Source organism: Struthio camelus, chromosome 5 (genome assembly GCF_040807025.1).
Source record: "Struthio camelus isolate bStrCam1 chromosome 5, bStrCam1.hap1, whole genome shotgun sequence".
Taxonomy (NCBI): Eukaryota; Metazoa; Chordata; class Aves; order Struthioniformes; family Struthionidae; genus Struthio; species Struthio camelus.
In genome coordinates this window covers 75473933-75496572 of record NC_090946.1, presented here as the reverse complement: position 1 = coordinate 75496572, position 22640 = coordinate 75473933, and the positions used below count along the sequence as shown (strand labels likewise).

At 40.8% G+C, this 22640-nt stretch overlaps 1 protein-coding gene across 3 annotated transcripts in view; it reads right to left on the bottom strand.

Moving 5' to 3' along the window:
- Positions 1-22640, bottom strand: part of ESR2 (estrogen receptor 2) — a 91761-nt gene that overhangs the window by 55134 nt on the left and 13987 nt on the right. Inside the window, exons 4-12 of one of the 3 annotated variants that reach the window (XM_068947329.1) lie at positions 22362-22481; positions 16226-19651; positions 15593-15820; positions 14293-14415; positions 13216-14001; positions 5825-5972; positions 4061-4288; positions 3526-3605; positions 2724-2778 (exon numbers count right to left, since the gene is read on the bottom strand). The gene's annotated coding sequence lies outside the window, so the exon portion shown is untranslated. The remainder of the gene's footprint in view (positions 1-2723; positions 2779-3525; positions 3606-4060; positions 4289-5824; positions 5973-13215; positions 14002-14292; positions 14416-15592; positions 15821-16225; positions 19652-22361; positions 22482-22640) is intronic. The other 2 variants (XM_068947330.1, XM_068947331.1) reach the window with 2 other exon arrangements.

Sequence of the window (22640 nt, the reverse complement as noted above, 5' to 3'; positions counted from 1 at the left end):
ATTAAAATCAATGGGCCCAGAATCTCTATTTCTGTATGGGATTAAGCTGCAAGAAAATTAACATTCAAAATCCAGAACCATCCCAAGACTTCACTGGCTATGCTTTACTAGCATTCTGTGCCAAAAATAACCAAAATAGAGCAAGCACGAATGGCATACTTGGGTTCCCAGCACCTGAACGTCCTAAAGCCAGTTAGTTTAGCCCACGGAGACAAATAAGGTTTCATATCACCATAAGAGTTATTGATTTGGAGGCTGCTGGAAAACTAAAGCCACCTTGGGCAGCTGAAGGGCTACTGGGAACAGTCACAGCAATGCCAGCCTTCCCGCCTTTGGCTGCGCTCACATGCCTAGGTCTACACGTGGCACAGGGCAAGTCCCTCAAGCATGGAGCTCTGTTAGGCCAAACTTTACTCTCATTAGTGAAACTGCCTTGATTAAACATAATGCCAAGAGCTAAGATATACTACTAAGATGTGCAAAACAATAGAAGCTTGCAGGCAAAAGACAGCAAAATATTTTCCCATAGAAGCCACAACTCTTAGCTTTGGGAAAATAAGTGTTTTACCATGATTTACCAGGCAGTAAGACTAAATTGGCCCACTCTTTCCTGAGTTGCATTTTTGGAAAGAAAAAACGCATATATTTTCCTATCTATGTTAGGCCTAATTCTCTCTGGATACCAACTTTCATGCTTTTTGGCTTCGACGTGATTTTAGTGCTTTCCAATTTTCTATACTATGAAAAGTGGATTGGGTATGCTTCTACTTGGACAATTTATACAATCTTAACTGGAAAGGCACGCTGTAAATACTTTCCTTGATCTAGCATATGAGATACTTAAACTAGATACAGCTTTGTTTGTCTAAATGACTTGCTACTCTGTAGGCATTTGCTTGCCTCCTCTAAGTGATCCTAAATTATTCCATATAGTTCCTAGATTTCTCTGAAACAAAGCCTAAGGTTTGTTCCTTAATATAAATGCATTTCTGGAGGATAAGCAGATAATAGCTGTGAATAAGCTGCAATAAGTGAGAACTTGCCAATAGTCTAATACTTCCTGTTTTTTCTTTTTTTTTTTGCAGTAAAAAATTTCTTTGGTATGTTTGCAGTTGGTATGTTTACAATTAACTGGCTGCTTCTCACCCAACAGGTTATGTTCCCAGAAGTGTAATGAAGGGCAATGAGGAGGCGATAGAAAGATACTGAAAACTGTATTACCTATGATGGGAAAGACAATATTGCTCCTGAATACCTGAAATAAATTTACATCTCTTACAATCATCATTATGCAACCATATCTGAAGATGTACCAACTTAAAAACAAGGCTGCATAAGGCATAAAATTAAACATACCTGTGCGTGTGTGTGTGTCTGTCTGTCTGTCTGCACATGTATATACATATATGTATACACACACGCATAGAGATATGTATTTTACACTTGCTTCTATATATAGTTCTATATATATTTCTGTAATAACAAAAGACATCCACCTGGATGTTTGTCAGAGTTTTCGGATTGGCAATTGGTCACCTGTGATAATTTCTTTGTCTTCTACCTACCGTTCAGATACAGTGGAATGGGACTCATGAAAGTGCTCAGATAAATAGGAAAGCGAAGGAGGGTTTTGTTCCAAATACTGTTTCCTTTTTTATCATCCAGCCTCCCAAAGGAAGGACGGCAATGAAAGGGGAACTCAATTAGTGGAGCAAATGCAATAAGCAAGTAAGTAAAAGGAGTGTACTTCGAAATAAGTCTCTGAATCTACATCTAGATGAGATTAGCATTGCAATTCTAGAAGTGCTATCAAGTAAACAACCAACCTTCTCACACTTCATACTTCAAATGGATTAAGGAAAATAAATATTCTGAATTTATAATATGCTTTGAATTAAGTATATTTAAATTTGTCACACATGGGAAGAACACAATTATTAATGATTGCATTACATTAAATTGGATTACTAGGCTAGACTCTACCAGGAAGTGCTAGAAGTCCAAAGGCTATCCATTCATTAAATTTAAAGCATGATAAAAATACATGTAATTCTTCCTCCGTTATATGAATGAAAGCTTACAAGTGTATGTTCTTTTATCTAAGTTTGACATTCACTTGCTCCTACTGCCCAGGATCAAAACAATCCAATCACAAAAAATAACACAAGAAGAACTAACAAATACTCCCTATACAATGATTTCTGCTATCCCCCACTGCAGATATTAAAGGCATATATTCTTGAGATGATGGGTCAAAAGGCCAGATTCTACTGTCAGTATCAGAAACGCCTAATTTGGTCCAAATGTTTGAGCCAGACATCACAGAATTGATAGTGGATCAAAGTCTATCTAAAATATGGAAGTGCAGCAGGATAACAAGATTTCTGCGAGACAACCGGTCAGTGAAGGATAGTGTCAAAAGGTTAATGGAACATAATGAGAGTCCCGAGTTCCTGATGTTAATTTCTCTCTTTAGGGCTTACTCATATTCCTGACCAACTTTAAACAATGAGACCATACAGGATGAAGTTGAACATTTTATGAGATTTTAAGAGATTTTTCTACCCTGGCAGCCGTTCTTCTGGAATACATGGGGGTTTTTTTGTTTTGTTTTGTTTTTTTCCTTCTCTGTAAACTGTTCAGATTCAACAGCAGTAGGAACCATCCTCACTGACTCCTTGACAATTTTAAAGAAAGCTCGTAGACCCTGATGAGAAACTGACCTGGAGCATCACTGTCAGTGGTATCTGCAGTCTGAGGTATCTTCCAAAATTAGACCTGGACAGTCAGACAGAAGAAAAGGTTTAGAAAAAAGGTGCCACAGTCACTTCACTTCCTGGGTCTCGAGTCCCCTGTCTTTTCTCCCGCAGAACACATCCTCTGAGCTGGTCCATAACTACACCTTTTTTCTGTTGTATTTTTTCTATAGATTTACTTTCCTGGTCTTTCTTACAAGATATTTTTAATTCCCTTGTACACTGCGAGGAAGATGAATGTTAAAAAGAAGTTACACAACAAACAACTGGGTGTTGGTACAGAAAAATCATAAGACTGAACTAGGGCAGAAAAGCAAAGAGAGGAGACAGTTGTTTAAGATAAACAAACTTATTTTATAGACGCATTCTAATCACAGGCTATATCTATCTCCTGAATCTTTGATCTGTTTTCATCTCTTTAGATTGTCGGTTCCTTAAGAAAAGAATCTGTTTGTCTTTAGCTTAAAACTTCCAAAATTCCACATATTTTGAACATCTACAGTCTTGATATAAATGAATATAAAGGTAAAGGGAAGGAGAGCAATTCACGTATATTGCAAGCAAGAGCAGAGTCAGACTTCCAATCCAGTCTCATATTCCAATTACTTGAAACAAATGACTGTATCATACCACTTCGGATTGCATTGAATATATTTCCTGAAATTCAAGTTGTTTTGATACTTAAAAAAAAAAAACAAAAAAAACCACTGTTTGAAAGTTATCTGGAAGTTCTGATTCATTCTTTAATTTCAGGAGCTACTCTACTTACCTCATGATTACATCTCGTGCAACCGATGTATTTACATGAAGGCACATAATCTTCACAACAGCTTCTGTGAAGTCAGCAAGCTGCAGTAAACCACAATATGGTTACTTTCACAGCAACGTGCTAACAAGAGTAACGGTATGGAAGTGTAAAGACCGTACTAGAATGATTTTTAGGGTAAAAGCATACTGACATCAAGACTGCTTTTAATTAAACCTCTAAAGCTGATCTTTGTTCATTTTTTTAAAATGGAAAAACCAAGTCCTAACTGCCCCTTAAAGGAACAATACGGTTCTTGTGATTCCTTTCTTACAAACGGTATTTTTCTTCTGCAATATGTTGTATCTATCTTTGTGACAAAAATCATTCTTTCAGATTCTTGAAGAAGTCTCTTAAAAACTCCTTAAGCTACCATCATATGAACGCAGAGGCAACTTGTATTAGTTAGAGCAACCAAAAACTGTTTAACAAGCTTTTTAAGAGTCTCTAAGGAAACCTTAATGATTTGCTTTAATAGCAATAGAGAGAAAAAAAGTACCTGGCTTTTTTTCCCCCCCCCCTCGTCTTGCTATATCTTCAAGTGCTCTTTTGGCTGAGTGCAGCTCATTAGTGACTGTTTCCAACATATGCCGTCTTTGTCTTTCTCTATTTCATAGTCTGCGGAGACTTCTTGGGTTTTCAAATTGACCACCATTCCAGATGCTTCTTTTTCTTTAGTCGTCTAAAATCCTTCCAAAATTCTTTGGGGTTCTTCTGTAATTTTTTTCTGCAAGATGTATTTCATAAAGATATGAAATAAATCATAAATTGCATTAATACATTCAAAATGGGAGAAAGGAACTAAATTCCCCAAACAAGTATCCTTCTCAGACACATCTTTGGTGTAATTAATCCAATAAACAGATTAAAGGGCAGATTTCAAACGATGATCTACTTTTTGAGAAATACGTAAGTGCTAAAAGAAATAGACATGTACCTACTAATGTGCTTAAAGCACCCATGTGCAAATGGAGACATCTTGTTCCAGCTAATACGGATATGGGTTAAAAGATTAAAGCTGCATCTGCTGGTCACTTGTGCTCTCGGCTGTAACTCAGTAACATTGTGCCCTGTCATGTGACTTAAAAACAGCTGCCTAAAATTGTCTGCCTCAGGGCTACTGTGTTGTTAAAACCTGCAGCAATGTCCTCTCCCTGGTCAGTAAAATAAGATTGCTGTGCTTAAAGTTCAAACGGTAAACTGAGTCCATAGCTGTGGATTTGGCATCTTCATTTCATGGTGCTATTCCTAAACTTTCCCAGCATCTCCCTGAATTCTGAGGTTCTGAGACACTGTCAGCATTCAAACTTGTTGCTCATTCTCTTTCCCAGGCTCTTTAAATCTCCTCTTGTATTTGTTTATCTGCTGTTCTTCATGTTTATTTTCCCCCCTTTGGGAACTTTACCCATGTTGAGAGAATCCATTTTATACAGCATATGCTGTGAAATACTTGGATTCCTGCTGTTGACATTTGACATCTCTTCTTCCGTAAAACAAAGACATCCTGATGAACAGGTTTCAATGAAAGGACAGGATGACACAGTTGTTTCTCAGCATATATATATAATTGTTCCAAAGTACTTTCATGCATTTATGAATTTACTGTTCTAGTAACAGTTAATGGCCTATACGATGCCTGCAAAGTAAACTAGATTTTTTTTAAGTAAGTATTTTCTAATGCTCTAGCAATGAGGGGTGTGGGGGGGGGGCAGTCTGTTCCTCTTGTAAAACAGTAAGAGAACCAACTTTCCTCCATGATGAAGCTCACCAGAAAGAAGATTGTTGAAGGCCTGTGTGAGATTCACGTGTGATGTGTTTCCCCCTTCCCTCAAATAAGATTGCCAAAGACAGGTTTTTTTTAATTGTACTGATCAGATTTTTCATCTGAAATTTGCTTCAGAGAAACCTGCTTTAATATATTAAACGTATTCTTGCCTTTTTAAATGGTACTCTTGCCACCCAATATTGTATCTGAGGTACTTGCAGATTAAAATTAGTTTTCTATACTTTGTAGGAAGTGTTTGTAGTTGTAAGGGGAATATATTTCTCTGCTTTTAACTAATGAGTATTCCATTGGTTAAATAATAGAAATAAATAATATTTCTCAGTGTATTATGTTTTTTCTCATCCAGTTCCTACATGGTTTCCTGCAAAATTACAAAAATGACACAAGGCTACTGCCCCCGGCAATATGGATTAGCCATCCTTAGAAAAGCAGGAATCAGAGTGGATTTTAAATCTGAAAATGAAAATTTACACTGACCTTCCCTGTAGATTACATGTCCAACTTGTATTGGTGGAAACAGTCTGATATTGTTCACTGAACTGCTCTGCTTCGTCCAAGAACACACTAAGAGTCCAGACTTCTGTTAAATTCAACTCCCTTATCTTTAGCATCTCTCTCCTTTCTTCTATGAGGGTTGTATAAGAAACAGGACAGCAGGTAGCGTTAAATTAATTTTACCATCGTTCTAGCCAAGATTACTAAGAAATCAGTTAAGAGTGTCTATCTTTTAGAAACTTGCTTATCATTTTCCTTTGTCAATACTCTTTGTCTTTAAAGAATATTATCTCTAAATACATTTTATGCAAAGACAGTGATGGTGTCTGGCATATCTATAAGAAATGTCATCAAACCTTATTGCCAAAGCATTACACCAGAAATTGAAGTACTCTGATTATTCTTGTTTGTTCAGTTAAATCACATTAGAGAAGCACCTAGGCATACAGGACATAATCAGATGTTCCTCTCATCCTACACAGCAGCAAAGGGAGCAGAGAAGACGGATGTAGACAGAAAGACTCTGAAATCAACAGAGGGAATGTGTATTTGCTCCTCTTCTTCTCACAGACCCTAGAAGAAATACGTGCTCGTGCAACTGTGTGAAGCATCAGAGATAAAAGTAATAAGAAAGGGAAATGAGAGGAAACATGAAGAAAGACAGAAAGAAGGCGGGGGAGGGGGAAAGCTAGCGAGAGGAAAGTGCAATAGAGTCCCCAACCGACTGGCTCACTGGGCCCTTCTTCTGCTTTGTCACCTTTCCTTGAAAGTGCCGAATGCTTTCAGCCCCCTATGAAACTTGAGATTCACCAGAGCCTTAAGAGCTGGTCCCCTCCTGCTTTATATCCAGTGTCACTGCCTCATAAAGGCTAAATACAGTATTAATTAGTCAGTAGGATGTCAGAGCTGCTATTGTCAGAACTAGATAGCAGCTTTAACAAGGTTCACTGTTCTTTTGAGTCTTGTGCTCTCTGTACATGATTTTTCCTCAGCAAGCTTCCCCCTTCCCCCCTCCAAGTATCTCAAGTTTTTGAAATACCTCTCCAGCTTTACAGGTTTCCTTCAGAGCCTCGTGGTAGGGATCTCACTGCTACTCTAGACAACAGGTTAGTGACTGAATTTTTTTAGAATAATAGAATAATTTAAATCAAAATGGAACTTCTGGAGGTCATCTGCTCCAACTTCCCTACTTAAAACAAGGTCCTTTGAAGTTACATTAGGCTGCTTAGGGCCTTCAACAGTTAACTCTGACTATCTTCAAAAACAGAGATTCCACACCTCCCTGGGCTATTTGTGCCTGTGCTGGCTCACCCTCATAGTGAAGAGCTTTTCACCTTGCAACTCATCAGAATTTCCCTCACTGCAACTTGTTTCTGCTACTTCTTGTCCTTTTGTTGTGCATGTGCATTGAGTCTGGCTCTGTTTTCCCGGGTGTTTACAGAGGTATTTGAAAACAACAATTAGATCATCCGTTTCTCTTCAGGATGAAAAAAAACAGGTCAGTCAGTCTCTCCTTATACGTCACGTGCTCCATCTAGCTCATCATCTTGCTGGCCATTTGCTGGACTCGCTCTAGGGGGGGCTAGAGGGCTGCTAATCAGTTCTCTCTGGTACTTTTGACACTCCAATTCCTTCTTGGCATCCCTCTTTCATACTGTACACCTCTAAAAGTATTTGCAGACTATCTGCCTTCTAATCAAATCCATACAGGAAGAATGAAGGACAGCGGGAGCTATGGCTGGAGCTCTTTGCCACGACAGATAATGTTCCAACTGGGTAGCTCAGAGAATGCTCTGCAGAAGGGTATGCCAACGTGTGCCTCCATGCAGTCCATGCTTATAACACGAGAGAGCTCACTGACCAAGGGCTTGCAACACTTGCCATTCAACTCATGTATCTCATCAGGTAATTTGGTATCCGTTTGCTTCCGGACTCCCGGTTAGCAGCAAAGGGAGAATGTTGTCCTACAAAAATACTGTGTAGAAGAGCTATGTTCTGCCTTTATTAATCTGCACCTGCAGTGGGGGGGAAGTGAGCATCCGCAGTACTCCCATATTGCTCCAGAAGTAGTTAGGTAGTTCAGGAATAGTGGACTGCAATAGCCAGGAAAATCAATGGCCCATTTTGTACGTTATCCTGTCTCCTGTCAAAACATTTCGCAAATATCAAAAAGTGCGTCTAAACCACAGAAATATTCAAGATAACTTTATAAAGTGCAACTACCAGGAGCATCTAACCATGGCAACTTGGTGTTTCATATGGCCTTCATTTCTCCACCAGGAAGTTCCTTAGCTCTCCGATGCCAAAGCTAGTTGGCTTCCAGTAGGTCTACATAAGGCTGCCATCTGCAGTGCAGACAAATACTGAGGAAAATAAAAATCTTCCATAATGTTTCAGCCCAGGTGTCCAATACTAAACAATATGGCCAGTATCTTTCTGGATACCAGTACCTTACATTGTGAATTCTGAATATTGTATAATTACATTTAATTAAGTGACAGCAGATGCTATGTAATTTGTGTAGGAGTGCATTTTATTTTAAAATTTCACTGAAAACAGGCCAGGAATTTGTTTTTCATTTGAAATTTTTGAGAATAAGAGCAAATATAATAGATTAAATGGCAAAAATATTGCTAAATGTATTATTAGCTCTATTATAGTTTCATCAAAATTATATTAAATAATTACTCATTTGCTCGTTCTATAATATAATGGGGAATAATTAAAAAAGTCTCTGAAAGCCATTAACAAAAATGTCATTTAAGTACTTTCAGGTAAAAATCATTAATGAAGAGATCTTCTCACAGTCTTGATAGAACCGAAATAAAATCAATGAACTTTATTGTTCTAGTCACAAAGCAAAAATAACTTTAAAGAAGAAATCTGTAATTTAAAGCAAGGTGATCCCATTGCAATTAAAGCAGTGGCAAATGGAGCACTTAAGCTCCATACTCACGAACAGTCCTCTAAATTTTTCTGTCCAACATTGGACAGGATTTGGGAAAAGGAAGGATAGGAGCCTACAGGTTTTAAAGCTCATCAGATGCAGTTCTCTGATTGTTCACATTGCCTTCATATTAGCTGACACACTGACTTGAGTCTGGAGCAGGCCAGCTGGTTTGACTGATGGATGACTTGCACACAAGCAGACGTGACTAGAACCTGGCTAGTTCACCCCAACTCATCCAGAGATATCTAAGCAAGCTTTGCAGGCTGCTTCTTAGTGACCACTGCCTGCAGGTCCTCACCTACCACTTTGTGTAGGTTAGAAATTTCTCTAGACATTTCGTCTGTGCAGAAATATGGGGAGAAAAGCCTCATAAAGTCTTAGACAGCATTTCAAAGGTTTGCCATTACATATAAAGTGAGGCTTAGTTCTACTGAGGTATTCTGATGCCCAAATCCAGCATAATCAGAAAAGTCAACCACAAAAGCAAAATAAGAACCTCTGTGGGAAGGTCTGAATTGGCCCTTTGGGGCCTTAAGGCTAAGAATCAAAAAAAATGGTCAGGGATGAAAAGCTGCTAAAAAAATAAAATCTTGAGGTTCACAGCTAGAACTGGCCACAAAACTAGATCAGGGTTAGGCAAACACCAGCTATTAGAGCATCTAAAGTTTAAAGCTAGCCTGCATAGGAGCAGTGTAACAAACGCAGCTTTATATTAGTGATTAGATAACAGAAGAAGGTCTCTTCTCTGGAGAGGCCTGAACCCACGTCCATGCTGCGCTTCCTACCTTCTGGTAGAAGACGACCTTGATTTTCTTACAGCTTAAGATCTGAAGCTTGGCAAGATTTGTTTCTAATAGAGAGAACAGATGAGCCACTTATTAGTGTTTCTTAGCTTCTTAAGAACTTAAGAAAAACGTCAATATTAAGATACTTTTCTTTCTGTTGAGTTTATATAATTATACTCCTGTGTATTTTTCCCATGCAATATTTATGTCACATTATTTTTAATTCATTCTCTGTAACACATAGCTATTTTCATAAAAGCTCTTTTAAAATCAGTTCACTAGAGTACTTTTTTTCCTAAAATCAATCCTCTAAACTTTCGCTGTTTTCAGCTTATACGTGGGTGTCCATAGCACTTTGACTCTCTCTGGTCATCAGCTTTATTTCACCTTGCCTCATCTCCAGTGAAGGGAGGACCCAAGTCCAGAATAGGGACATTGTACTAGCATATGAAGTATTTCAGCAAATTGGACAGGTCACCAGACAATCACTGCCATCATATAAGGGAAAAGTTATTTTGAGAGCAAACATAAGATTTGTACTGGCAAGTCTGATCCTGTGCTCTCATTCTACAAGATGTTTTTAGTCCAAAAACAACAAGGAAATGGAATAAGGTCATTCAGGAGATTACAGAAAAGTAACAGACGGGGAAAGACTGATGGTAGAAAGGGAGAGAAAGGAAGTTTCCTGACTTGTAGGTAGGAGCAAGAAGATGTAATGACTTCCCAAAGAAGAGTAAAATGGGAGAATTAAGACAATCACAAGTGGGAGCAACAGCTATGACTACTGAGACACGTGTATTATCACTCGAGTCTGTGGTGCGTTTTGCTGCTACAAGGGTCGCGATGATTACCATTCTTTCTCAGGAAGCAGGCCTGCTTCATGCATAGCATCAGACTGCAGAAAGGAGTAAGCAGCCTTCCAACCAAAGTATCTGTAACGCCTTTGGAACGAGGCTAGAGTAAGGCCTAAGGAACTTTTCAGCTTTCCACTTCCTCACTGGCCCAAGCCTCACAGGGGTTACCCACCAGGGAGAAACAGCCTGCTTGTGCAGTAAGTTTAGGAGACAGTTATGAGGCTTGCAAGGACTACCCAAGGACTACCCAGCCCGTGCACAGAAGAAGGCAGTACGGAATATCAGGTTAGTCTGATGTGCTCCTACCAAAATACAAGGTAGACATCAGTCAAGGGACAGGATGGACACAGCTGGCTTGAACTATTTGGCTTGATGAACCCATAGCCAAGTTTGGGCTCAGTTATCAAAGACAGCAGAAAGGGACTCTACGATCGATCTGCACTAAAAGGAGCTCAAACTAGAGAAAGTTTAACTTCTCATTCCCCGAAAAAAACATTCTCTCACTTCTCTGTCTGCTACAAGTATCTGCCAATGAATAGAGAATATCCTTAGAGAATATCTTTAAAATGAGACCTCTTCCCATAACACAACCAACTTATACAAAAATATTTGGTAGAGGCTGTAAATGGCTGTGGAAATTTTCTATTACCACTTTGCTATAAATTGCATTGGTTTGACCTTTTTTTTGGTAATATTTCTAAAATACCGATGTCCAAATAACACTGTTTTATTGTAATAATTTTACCCAGAGTTCTTCAGGAAAGATTCATCCATGTTACCTTTCCTTCATGATCTGTGAAGATTCACTATAGATAACTTAGCCCGTTGTCACTTCGGTTTAGTCCAAAAAAAGTATAAAACAGACACTTGGAAAATAAGCATTTTTCAATATATTCATACATTATGTAGAATATACTGCTTTCAGATCTATCAGCAAGACTGGAAAGCAGCAGGGAGGTCTGCCACATCAATGCAAAGTCATTACGTTCAATCGGAATCTTGCGTGTAGAGAAAAAGCAAACAACATAAGTGCGGTAGCAGGCGTTAGGGAAGCCTGAAAAGGAGGAAAGCTTCACTGAAGTAAACCTCACATATTCCACTCAAACTTTCCCTTTAGTTTTTCCTCAAGGGCATAGAGCTAAAAGGCAGTCTAAATCTGCCCAAATGCCTAAGAATTTTCATGATGCTAAAGTGAAGCAGGTAGTAGGAAAAAAAAACAACAACAAAAAAAAAACCCACACCACTCACTTTCTTGAAGACATGCATGCAATTCTGTATGCCGTATTTCACCAATTGATGTCCCTGCAGCACTACAAAACCTCCTCCTGGACATAATTTATACTGCGGAATTTAATGAAAAGCAATGTACGCAGTGTTAAAACGAAAGATACAAAGCTCTACACTTAAGGAGTTACAGTAAGTCCCAGAGCAAATGGCCATTTACATTACAGTTTAGACAGACCCTTGTTTGCACATTTCAGGAATTTTCATTGCCAAAGATATGTTATATCTTTTTACGGGCTGCTTGTGTCTCAGTCAGTCATGCAGCTGTTGCTCAGGAGTGCAGCCAGTTGAGATAGGCTCTGGGTAGTTTTAGCCTTAACCTTGGAGGCGAGAAGAGTTTTCACTCAGACTTTTTTCTTCTTTATGTGGAATTAGACCTTGGCAAATATTCTGGACGTCTTTAGGAAAATATTGTCCCTTTCAGTATTCTGCATGGTCAGTACAGCCTCATCTCTTTCAAGAGGATACAGATTCTATCAAGGCATTATTTCTGGAACTATGGAGATGGTCAGACTGGACGAGCACCAACTTTACTCAGAAAAAACTTCAAACATTTTTTTTCCTGCCTACTTAAACAACAGATCTCTGTTGCTACTGTTTTCTAAGAGAAACATCGTGCCTTTGCTGCATTCTCCTAAATCCCATTATGACACCTGTAGAACGTCAGTATTCCCTAATACCCTTTTCATAAGAAGGCATTCCTTTTCCTTGTGAGTTGTTCATCTCCAGACAGAGAAGAGAATCTTTAACACTATACATTTCAATACCTTTTGTTTTTTTTTAAATATGGCCAAAACTAAAATGTTCTGCTCGTGTCTGATGGCACCTGTACTTTGCCCTCATTACTGCAGAATCTGTTTCAAGACTCACCTGCGTTGTTTAGTACCCCCATAACCTCATAACCAGTAAATGCCCGTGTGCTAAAGTTCAGCAACAAAGGAAAGTGACCAGCTGTTGAACACGAGAACAGCAATTATTATGCCCTGCTGTCAACAGGTAACAGTTTGCAGGACAATAAAGCAGTGCTGCTTTTCTCACAAGGTAAAAAGGGCACTTTGCTGTTCTTCTTCGCTAGATAACATGGCTCTTCACAGTGATGGTAGCCAACTGATAGCTGCCAGAAGAGACAGACGTATTCCCCACCTTTTCTTGGTATCACTTGGTTCAATGAAACCAGCTGCTGCTGTTTGTTCCCTCTTCTATATTTCTCAAAGGAAAGTGACTCTAGTTTCCCTGCTAATTTTAAACTTCATTTCCTGAGGAGTCAGTGCTTTTTCAAGAGCGCAGTGCTTCTCCTCTGCAGTCAATGTTCTTCAAAGCAGGTACCCAAGAAAAGTGCTTACATGTGTGACACATATCACACTTTCAGCTCAAGCCAGGGAATGAAAGCAGTAACAAAGAGTTAATAATGCAATATGGGAGCACCAGTCTCATTCAATAGCAAACATATTTCATTATTTACACAAACTTTTCTAATCACTAATGTATTTATGGACTTACCAAATGAATGGTGAGTCAATAAAGAAGTCATTTTGCACCTCTGAGACACCTTTGGTTACTGTGACCTGGAACAGCTGGTAAGGGCGTTCCTTCTAGGGACACTTCATCAGCTAAAAATCACTGCACAGGAACATGTTAGTTACAGTGAGCAACCCAAATACCTAACGCTTCAAAGAAAGCAGCATGCCTCCCTAGAACCTTTTCTTTCAGCATAACAACATGTATCACAGACACTGTGCCAGCAGTGCCCTATTACTATCTTATTTAGCTAGAGTCTACCTTCTCAGGCAAGAATGAAGAGAGAGAAGTGATTTCAAATCTTTAGAGGAAGTACTACTAGTTCCTTTCAGAGGAGCTGCTGACTCTAGTGGGTCACATCTCTTAGGGGTCCCAGACACAGCATGTCTGCTGATACGTTGCTTGTGCACACAGATGTGCTGCAGTAGCTCACAGCTAAGCCCACTTGTGCTCTTTTAGTAAGTATTGGTCTCAGGTGCAGGTTGGTAATAACAGTTGAGAGGTGATTAGGAGCATCTTTTTAAACCTTCATTTAGCTGTTACTAACTATGGATATGTTTATCCTTCTTCAGTACAAAGCTGGAATACATGAGTTTAAACTCACCTGTGACTTGACCTGAACATCACTCACAGCTGCACATCACATCTCACCTGGGAAGGGGTAACTTTTAGCTAAGCCACTAGACTTCACATCCGCACAGCAGAGAGCATACGCTCAGTCCTCGCCAGTCTGAAGGCATATTGTTTCAGCCGAAGATCAATTGCATCCTATGACACAGAAATATGCTCCGCACATGCTGGAATTGCTGAGTAGGGCACAACAGCCCCCTCACCGTCTTTTAAAAAAGTCAGTGGATCTGATTAGAGATAACAGCAAAAGTGAGTGTCCTTTCTGGAAAGAGGGTCATTTGGTTATATCTTAAATATGGGAAATAACAGACAGAAGATTCTTTGCTTTGGTAGCAGAGGAGTGTAGCCATGAAAACCGTATCATGGCAAGTGATTGTGATTACTCCCCTCAAAACCTCCGCAAATAAAGAGGGAGTAAAATACCCTCACCTTTATTAGTAGAAATCCCAGCAGATCCTCTTGCTATTTAGTCATACAGGAGGATAACCTGGCTCTGGCCTCTTGGCTTCTTTTCTAGATCTTTCTGCTCTTCCTTCTCTCTATAGAGACATCCTGAAAAAATATTAATAAGCACTCCTCAGAACAAAACTGGCTGACAATGGTATCTAGGGATAAGCAAATATCAAAAAGGTTAACACTGCACATATCTCTTGGATATTTCTTGGCTTCTCAGGGGTAGGAAAGCTGCTTTAAGTTAGGAAAACTTTTCAAGGAATAGTTACCTTTGTTTAAAACAAACTACAGCATAGCCTATACATGAGGGCTAGAACATCCTTCCAGACAGATTGTCACAAAGCCATTTTGGCATATTGGACATAGAACTACATATAACAGCCCACAATAGTTATTTTTTCATTAATGTATTTGAAAATGCTTGTCGAGACATGGCTTCAGTGCAGCATCAAGGTTTTAACTGTGTTGTTTAAGTCTCCTCAGAGAAAGCTGTAAATTACATTGTTCACATACAACTCGCATTTCTACTACTGAGAGGCAATCCACTGATATTTTAATAGCATCATCATTCTTAAATGCACATGAGGGCAATTAATACCAAAAATTATGACATGTCCATACTGTGAGGGTATTTCTAAGAGTATCCTTGTGTACCATCTGTGCTGCTCTCCATAGCTTAGCCTGACTCTGTTCAGTACTACTCAGTCCTACTGTCCCTTCATCTAGCCTCCTCTTCAGATGATGCCAGCATTATCTGTGCTGACCCACCACTCCAGGGGTGGGGAGGGCAACAAGAGAGGTTGTGATCATGTAAAGAATTCTGTACCACAAGTAGCTTGTGGAAACAGTGCCAGTGCCCCTATTCCTATTTTATGGTGCAACCTCCAACACAGAATTAAGTCTCCAGGTGGAGCCCCAGACTCCTACTAAGAATGGCCAGGCCAGGCCTAGGTCACTCTCCATCATCTTGGAAAGGTCCTGGAGATCAGGAGAGGTGCCTGAGGACTGGAAGGAAGCCAATGTCACCCCAGTCTTCCAAAAGGGCGAGAAGGAGGAGCCAGGAAACTACAGGCCTGTCAGCCTCACCTCCATCCCGGGAAAGGTGATGGAACAGCTCCTCCTGGAGGTCATCACTAAGCATCTGGAGGACAAGAAGGTGATCAGGAGTAGTCAGCATGCATTCACCAAAGGGAAATCATGCTTGACCAATCTGATAGCCTTCTATGACGGAATGACTGGCTGGGCAGATGAGGGCAGAGCAGTGGATGTTGTCTACCTGGACTTCAGCAAGGCTTTGGACACTGTCTCCCATCACATCCTCCCAGGTAAACTCAGGAAGTGGGGGTTAGATGAGTGGCCGGTGAGGTGGATTGAGAACTGGCTAGATGGCTGAGCTCCGAGGGTTGTGGTCAGTGGCGCAGAGTCAAGATGGAGGCCTGTGGCTAGCGGTGTCCCCCGGGGGTCAGTCCTGGGTCCACTCTTGTTCAATATATTCATCAATGACCTGGAGGAAGGCACAGAGTGCACCCTCAGCAAGGTTGCTGATGATACTAAACTGGGGGGAGAAGCTGACACAGCAGAAGGCTGTGCTGCCATTCAGAGGGACCTGGACAAGCTGGAGAGGTGGGCGGAGAGGAACCTCATGGAGTTCAACAAAGGCAAGTGCAAGGTCCTGCACCTGGGGAGGAATAACCCCAGGCACCAGTACAGGCTGGGGGCTGACCTGCTGGAAAGCAGCTCTGCAGAGAAGGACCTGGGAGTGCAGGTGGACAACAAGTTAAACATGAGGCAGCAATGTGCCCTTGTGGCCAAGAAGGCCAATGGTATCCCGGGTTGTATTAGGCAGAGTGTTGCCAGCAGGTGGAGGGAGGTGATCCTGCCCCTCTCCTCAGCCCTGGTGAGGCCTCACCTGGAGTACTGTGTCCAGTGCTGGGCTCCCCAGTACAAGAAAGACATGGAGCTCCTGGAACGAGTCCAACGAAGGGCTACAAAGATGATGAGGGGACTGGAGCATCTCTCCTATGAGGAAAGGCTGAGGGAACTGGGTCTGTTTAGCCTGGAGAAGAGAAAACTAATGGGGCATCTGATCAATGTGTACAAGTAACTGAAAGGAAAATATCAAGAGGATGGGACCAGACTCTTCTCCGTAGTGTGCAGTGATAGGACGATAGGAAAACTGGAACACATGAAATTCCGTCTGAACGTGAGGAAAAACTTCTTTATTGTGAGAGTGACAGAGCACTGGAACAGGCTGCCCAGAGAGGTTACGGAGTCTCCTTCCCCAGAGACGCTCAAGAGCCGTCCTGACACAATCTAATGTGGTCTAGAGGACCCTGCTTGAGCAGGGGGGTTGGACTAGATGATCTCCAGAGGTCCCTTCCAACTTCAACCATTCTGTTATTCTGCGACTCTCCAACCCACCCTCACCTACTCTGAAACTACACTGGATCCTGCTTAATGGCACTGTGACACTGTCTATCAGGAAAGAATAAAAATATCACCCATCTATAATTAATGCTCACAGCACTAGATAGAAGCTCATAACTGGGCACTAATCATAGCAAAAGCCTGGGTGATCCATATCTTGTGTTCGCCAGGTGTTACAATATTCCAAGTCCTATTACCCTGCACATCCCTGCGTAATTACAAGCAGTCCCATAACGTAGGCATGCTGTGGCCAAGCGATTCCTGAACTCTCTCCTAACTCCTGGCAACGATGCATCATGGGTGTCCCTGCTGGGACAGACAGGCTATCATGTTTCCCTTTCATTTAGAGAAGCATGTGTTATACCATCACAGTCAAATTGTTAACAACTGTAATAGCTGTGAAACTAACACTTTGGAAAGGATTTGGAATTCTACTTCAGACAGTTTTTCAATTCTCAGACTGTTTTACCTAGTTCTCCCCACCAAGTATATAAATACTGATAATTGACTTTGCCTCTACAGTGGCCTCTACAGAGGCAGTGATTTCAGAGGCTACTTGACATAAGCTTTCAAGGACTGAATGTGAGAAGACTATGCAGAATGATCTTTTTTTTGTAGATTTCTAACTCTGACTTCATCCTTTGCAAAGGTAAATTTTTGGTTAACAGCTGGCTTTGGAGATACTGCACCTTAGAAATAAGGTGATAGAAAAGAAGAATACATACCTGTACATGCAAGAGACAGAATCACAGAATGGTTGAGCCCAACCGCCCTGCTTAAAGCAGGCTCAGCTAAAGAGGTCGCTCAGGGCCACGTCCAGTCGGGTTTTGAGCATCTCCAAGGATGGAGACTTCAAAATCTCTTTGGGCAATCTGTTCCAGTGTTTGATCATCCTCACTTCCTAACACAGGTGACCAAGGACCCAACAAGGAGAGGCACTCTGCTGGACCTCATACTCACAAACAAGGAAGAACTGATCAGAGGTTTGAAAGGTGGGGCAGCATTGGCTACAGTGACCACAAGATGGTGGAGTTCAGGATCCTGTGAGAAGAGAGCAGGGCAAAAAGCAGGACCGCAAGCCTGGATTTCAGGAGAGCAGACTTTGGCCTGTTCAGGCCAAAATGTGGCCCCTGCCCCATTTAGAAGTAGGCCCACATTTTCCTTAGTCTTCCTTTTGCTGCTTATGTACTTGTCAAAGGCTTTCTTTTTGCCCTTCATGTCCCTCACCAGTTTCAACTCCAGACGGGCTTTAGCTCTCTTATCCCCATCCCTACATGCTTAGATAGTGTCTCTATATTCCTCCTGGGTCTTCTGTCCCTGCTTGTCCCGTCCCTCTTGTACACTCCTTTTTATGTTCGAGTTCAGTCAGGAGCTCCTTGATCATCCATGCAGGACTCATGCAGCCTTTGCTTGATTTCCTGCTTGTTGGGATCCACCATTTTTGAGTTTGGAGGAGGAGATCTTTGAAAATCAATCAGCTCTCCTGGACCCCTCTCTTTTCCAGGACCACATCCTATGGGATTTTTCCAAGCAGCTCCCTGAACAGGCCAAAGTCCTGCCAAAGTCCAGAGCTATGATCCTGCTATATGCAGGGACAAGGGTTCCCTCCTCTCAGCATCCTCAATTTCACCTTCTCATGGTCAACTTCGCTCAATATCTATAACCCGGGAGGAAAAGGCAGCTCAGAAATGAAATTTTTTTTTTCTGTTGGATATTACTACATTTTGTGTGAGGCTAACTGCAAAAACTAGCAGCAAAATCATACCACGATTATACATGACAGCTACAAAACTCAGTAGCTTTTAAAATAATTTCTATAGTGGCTGAAGTCAAGTGGTCTGAAAGAACTTTTAGACAAAATTGAGATGTTCAGTGCCTCTCCAACATTACAGCACTACAAAAGTACAGTTCTCCCCAAATCCACTGAATTTAAACAGTGACTTCCTTAGAGCACACTGCAAGTGCAAGTTAATCAATTGTTTAGTTCTCCGTGTAATCATTGGCCAGGTTTGGGGTCAAGCTAAAGAATTTACATTTGAAATAAAGCTGTTTCCGCTTGCTCATAGCTATCTCCTCATTTTGGTGTGAGGACTACACAGGAGGCATATGGTCACTGCAGAAAAGCTGGATCCTGTGATAAAACTTATCATTGTGTTGATCTCCCAGCTGGGAAGAGAGCACAGAGTGGGAATGACCTCCACCATGAGGCACTGTTTGTTCTTTCCACTCCTCTCTCCTCTGACTTCTGCCCCTTGCCAAGCTCTCTTCTATTAAAATTGAAGACTTTGTCCTTTGCTTTCTATCTTGCAAAGTTATGCTTTGCTCAGCTAAAACCTCCAGGTGCCAATAAGCAGAAGAAAGTGATTAATTCTTGCAGTGGCAGTATCATTTACTGACAGGGCCATTGGTATTTGTTGCAGGAACTGTCTGGCAATTAACATAAATTGGCTGTGAACCATTTTAATGTCCTTATTTTGCAAAAAAAGCCCTCCATTAAAATGTTATGTTCTTCAATGTCATGCTCATATGCATACATACATGTTCCACTTGCTTTTCTCCGAGTAAACACAGAAAATACTGAACAAGGAGAATTGAGGCAGCAGTTTGGTGGCCATTAAGGTCTTCAACTATAACATTCTGTTCTGAACTACTTAGTTCAAATTTCTTATTAACCAGCCTAGTATATAACACCATCCTTGAGAACTAGCAGGAGGGGAAAAGGAACAATATTTGATTTTACTTGACATACTAAAAGTATGCTTTGTGATCAACAAAAGGTCAGGAACATTTTGTTATTGCAACAAATTGCATCAATTACAAGCTGTCCAACCTCTCTCTGCAAAAGCAACATGCACAGGAGTTACCCGCAGCCTCCAGGCTTTGTTCCTTGTTTTCTTGTGGGTTTTTCCTTTAGAAAGAAAAGAAAAAAGTTGCCATTAGATAGCTTTAGATCAGTTAACTAAATACTTTTGGATGTGGCATGCAACAGCTTACTGCAGAACAGGCTTAAAAAGCAGACTGCACATTTATGTCCCTGCATCGAGATACAGGAAAAAGGTTTTTATACTACAAATCGGAACCTAAATTACCAATTGCCAGAAACGGGGTAGGCGTTATCAAGGAAGTTTCACTCTATACATGACCCTTATACTCTTCTCTGAGTATCTGCTACTGACCACTGCTAGAGATAAGTTTTGTTCAAAGTAGAACTTCATTCTAACCTATGTGGTTTATGGGGCATAAATGGCAGGGTTTGGGTAGTGGCGGCTGCAGAGGTGATCTGTGCGGGAAGAGGCCATGAACTGCCCTGTGCCAGTCACAGACAGTTCCAGCTGGCTCTGATATGGATGAAAACAGCCCCTCACATGCCAAAACTTCAACCAGAGGAGCACATGGCACTTCTGCTCAAAAATATTTAAGAAAAGGCAGCAGCTGCAGTAACAAGAGACACAGGAGGAGGCACATCCACCCAAGGAACTGCTGCCCGCAGGGGACCCACACCAGGGAAGGGACACCCTTGAGGGCACTGTGGCCCGTGGGGGGCCCACGCTGAGGCAGAGTTTTCTACGGCTTCTTTGTCTCTCAATACCTGAATCAGTACGTTGATGTTATTTGCCAATAAATTAAGTAAAATTCCCCAAGTCAAGAGGGTTTTGCCCACAACACATGGCAATTTATATGCTTCTGCAGTATCTGAAGGGGGAGTGTCAAGAGGATGAGGCCAGTCTCTTCTCCGTGGTGCCCAGCAACAGGACAAGAGGCAATGGGCAGAAACTGAACCACAGGAAGTTCCATCTGAACCTGAGAAAAAACTTCTTCACTGTGAGGGTGACAGAGCATTGGAACAGGTTGCCCAGAGAGGTAGTGGAGTCTCCTTCCCTGGAGATGTTCAAAAGCCGTCTGGATGTGATCCTGGGCAATATGCTCTAGGTGACCCTGCTTAAGCAGGGAGGTTGGACTAGATGATCTCCAGAGGTCCCTTCCAACCTAAACGATTCTGTGATTCTGTGATTCTGTGATTCACAAATTATGTTTTTTTATCCACTTTCTGGATGAAGGAAAGGTTCTATATTTATTAGGAGAAAAAAAAGTCAATTTGTGGAAGGAGGAGGGAGCTGTCATACTTAGTCCAGGGCTACTCAGATCAGCAAGTTTTGCAAACATTCACAGAGATTTTGCAGACTATTTAGGAATTTGTATTTCCTAATGAAACTTGAAATCAGGCAAATTTTGATGGCTTCAGATTCTGATACAGAAGTTTCACGTGTACCCATAGGCAATTGCAGTCACTGGGATTCTGCCTGCACTTTAGGGTTGTTTTCTGCCCATGACTGAAACAGCTTTTTTAAAAATATGACTGCAGAGTGGCCACACCTCCATCTTACATGAAAGACATGTGAAAGAAAATTTCAACAGAAATGTAATAATCATCATGCGTAGTGATTATGTTCCTTGGGAGAAAGTTCACCACTGGCTTCCACTCCTTCATCATTCATACTAATGAAGAGAAAACCATGGTGTCGTCCTTTATAAGAAGATATCTCTTCCCAGATTTTACAGTTATTACCCAACAAAGTAGGAAACGTGTGCTTGAATTTCCATTACAAAACTCCTCTGGTCCAAGAGAATATTTGAGCAGATCAGATAAAAGACTAAGACTGTTCTTTGCAACTTATGCAAAGTAAGCATATGATTCAGCAACTCATAAAAAGAAATTTTGCTATCACATATTAAAATTATATGCAATGGAATATCATTAAGGAAGAGATGAGATATAAAGCAGTTGCATTCAACACTTCTTTTTAAAGTTTAGCCTCATGTTATTGGCTGCCTGAGTGGTGCAGTTTTCCAAAGCAAAGTTTATTCCTGATTAGTAATTTTTGTTTTAATTTGAAAATTACTTCTAAAAATCTTTTTTGTTAAAAAATGACAATAACATCAGCTGTAAGCAGTTCTTCTGAAGTATATTAAGGGATTTTAATACACAATAAACTGATAGTGTTTTCCTGATAACACTATGCTGACTGGTCCTAATGCCTATATGTGCTCTGCTTGCAGTTTTCTGCAACCAACAAGAACTCTGATGGCGTGATTTCTAGCTGCTGCTCCTGTTCTCATGGAAACAGGTGTCAGAAGCAGGAGAAAGGTACTTTAAACAAATCAGAGTTTCATTTTTAAAAAGATCCTTGGAGAAACTATGATTAGGTATGGGTATGAATCCTTTTTTTTTTTTTGAGAAAAAAAAAAAAAGAAAGAGAGAGAGAGAGAGAGATTAAGAGAGAGATCCTTGGTAAAGGTTTTCCCTACCATCATCTATTTGCTTTTCTCTTGGTGCAATCACTGGAGTGAAAACTAACGAGGTCCAATTTGGACATTTGTTTGGTAGGCTTGGTACAGCCCCCAGGTAACAAAGGGCCTATTCTTATTATGTCTAGTATGAATCTGCCAATATTACTACAATTATTTTGGAATTTTAATCTATTTTAGCACATTACTGAATCTAAAATCCAGTCAGTTGCTCATAGTTATTTTCTGGCTGTGTTTTTGGATAAAGTTGACCAGTGTCATAGCACAACAGTGTGTCTTGCATCATTTAATAGGTATCCTAAATTCATTACCATTTTTGTATCAGGCTGGCTGAGTTGCACCACCCTTGAACAGTCTGAGCATAACACTTATGAAGAGATGCTTGATAGGGAAACAGCAAGCAGCTACAAATGTTCCAAGTCCTTTTTGGCCTGAAAAACGGAGGGATGCAAGCAACTTTACTCAAAGATGAAATTCCTATTTGCTAGGAGAAATAGCTGGGTTTTCATGCACAAATCATTATCTCCCTGTCTGCTACCACAGTACTTGTCAGATCACACAGTTCCACCTGCCACAACATGAGTTATAAG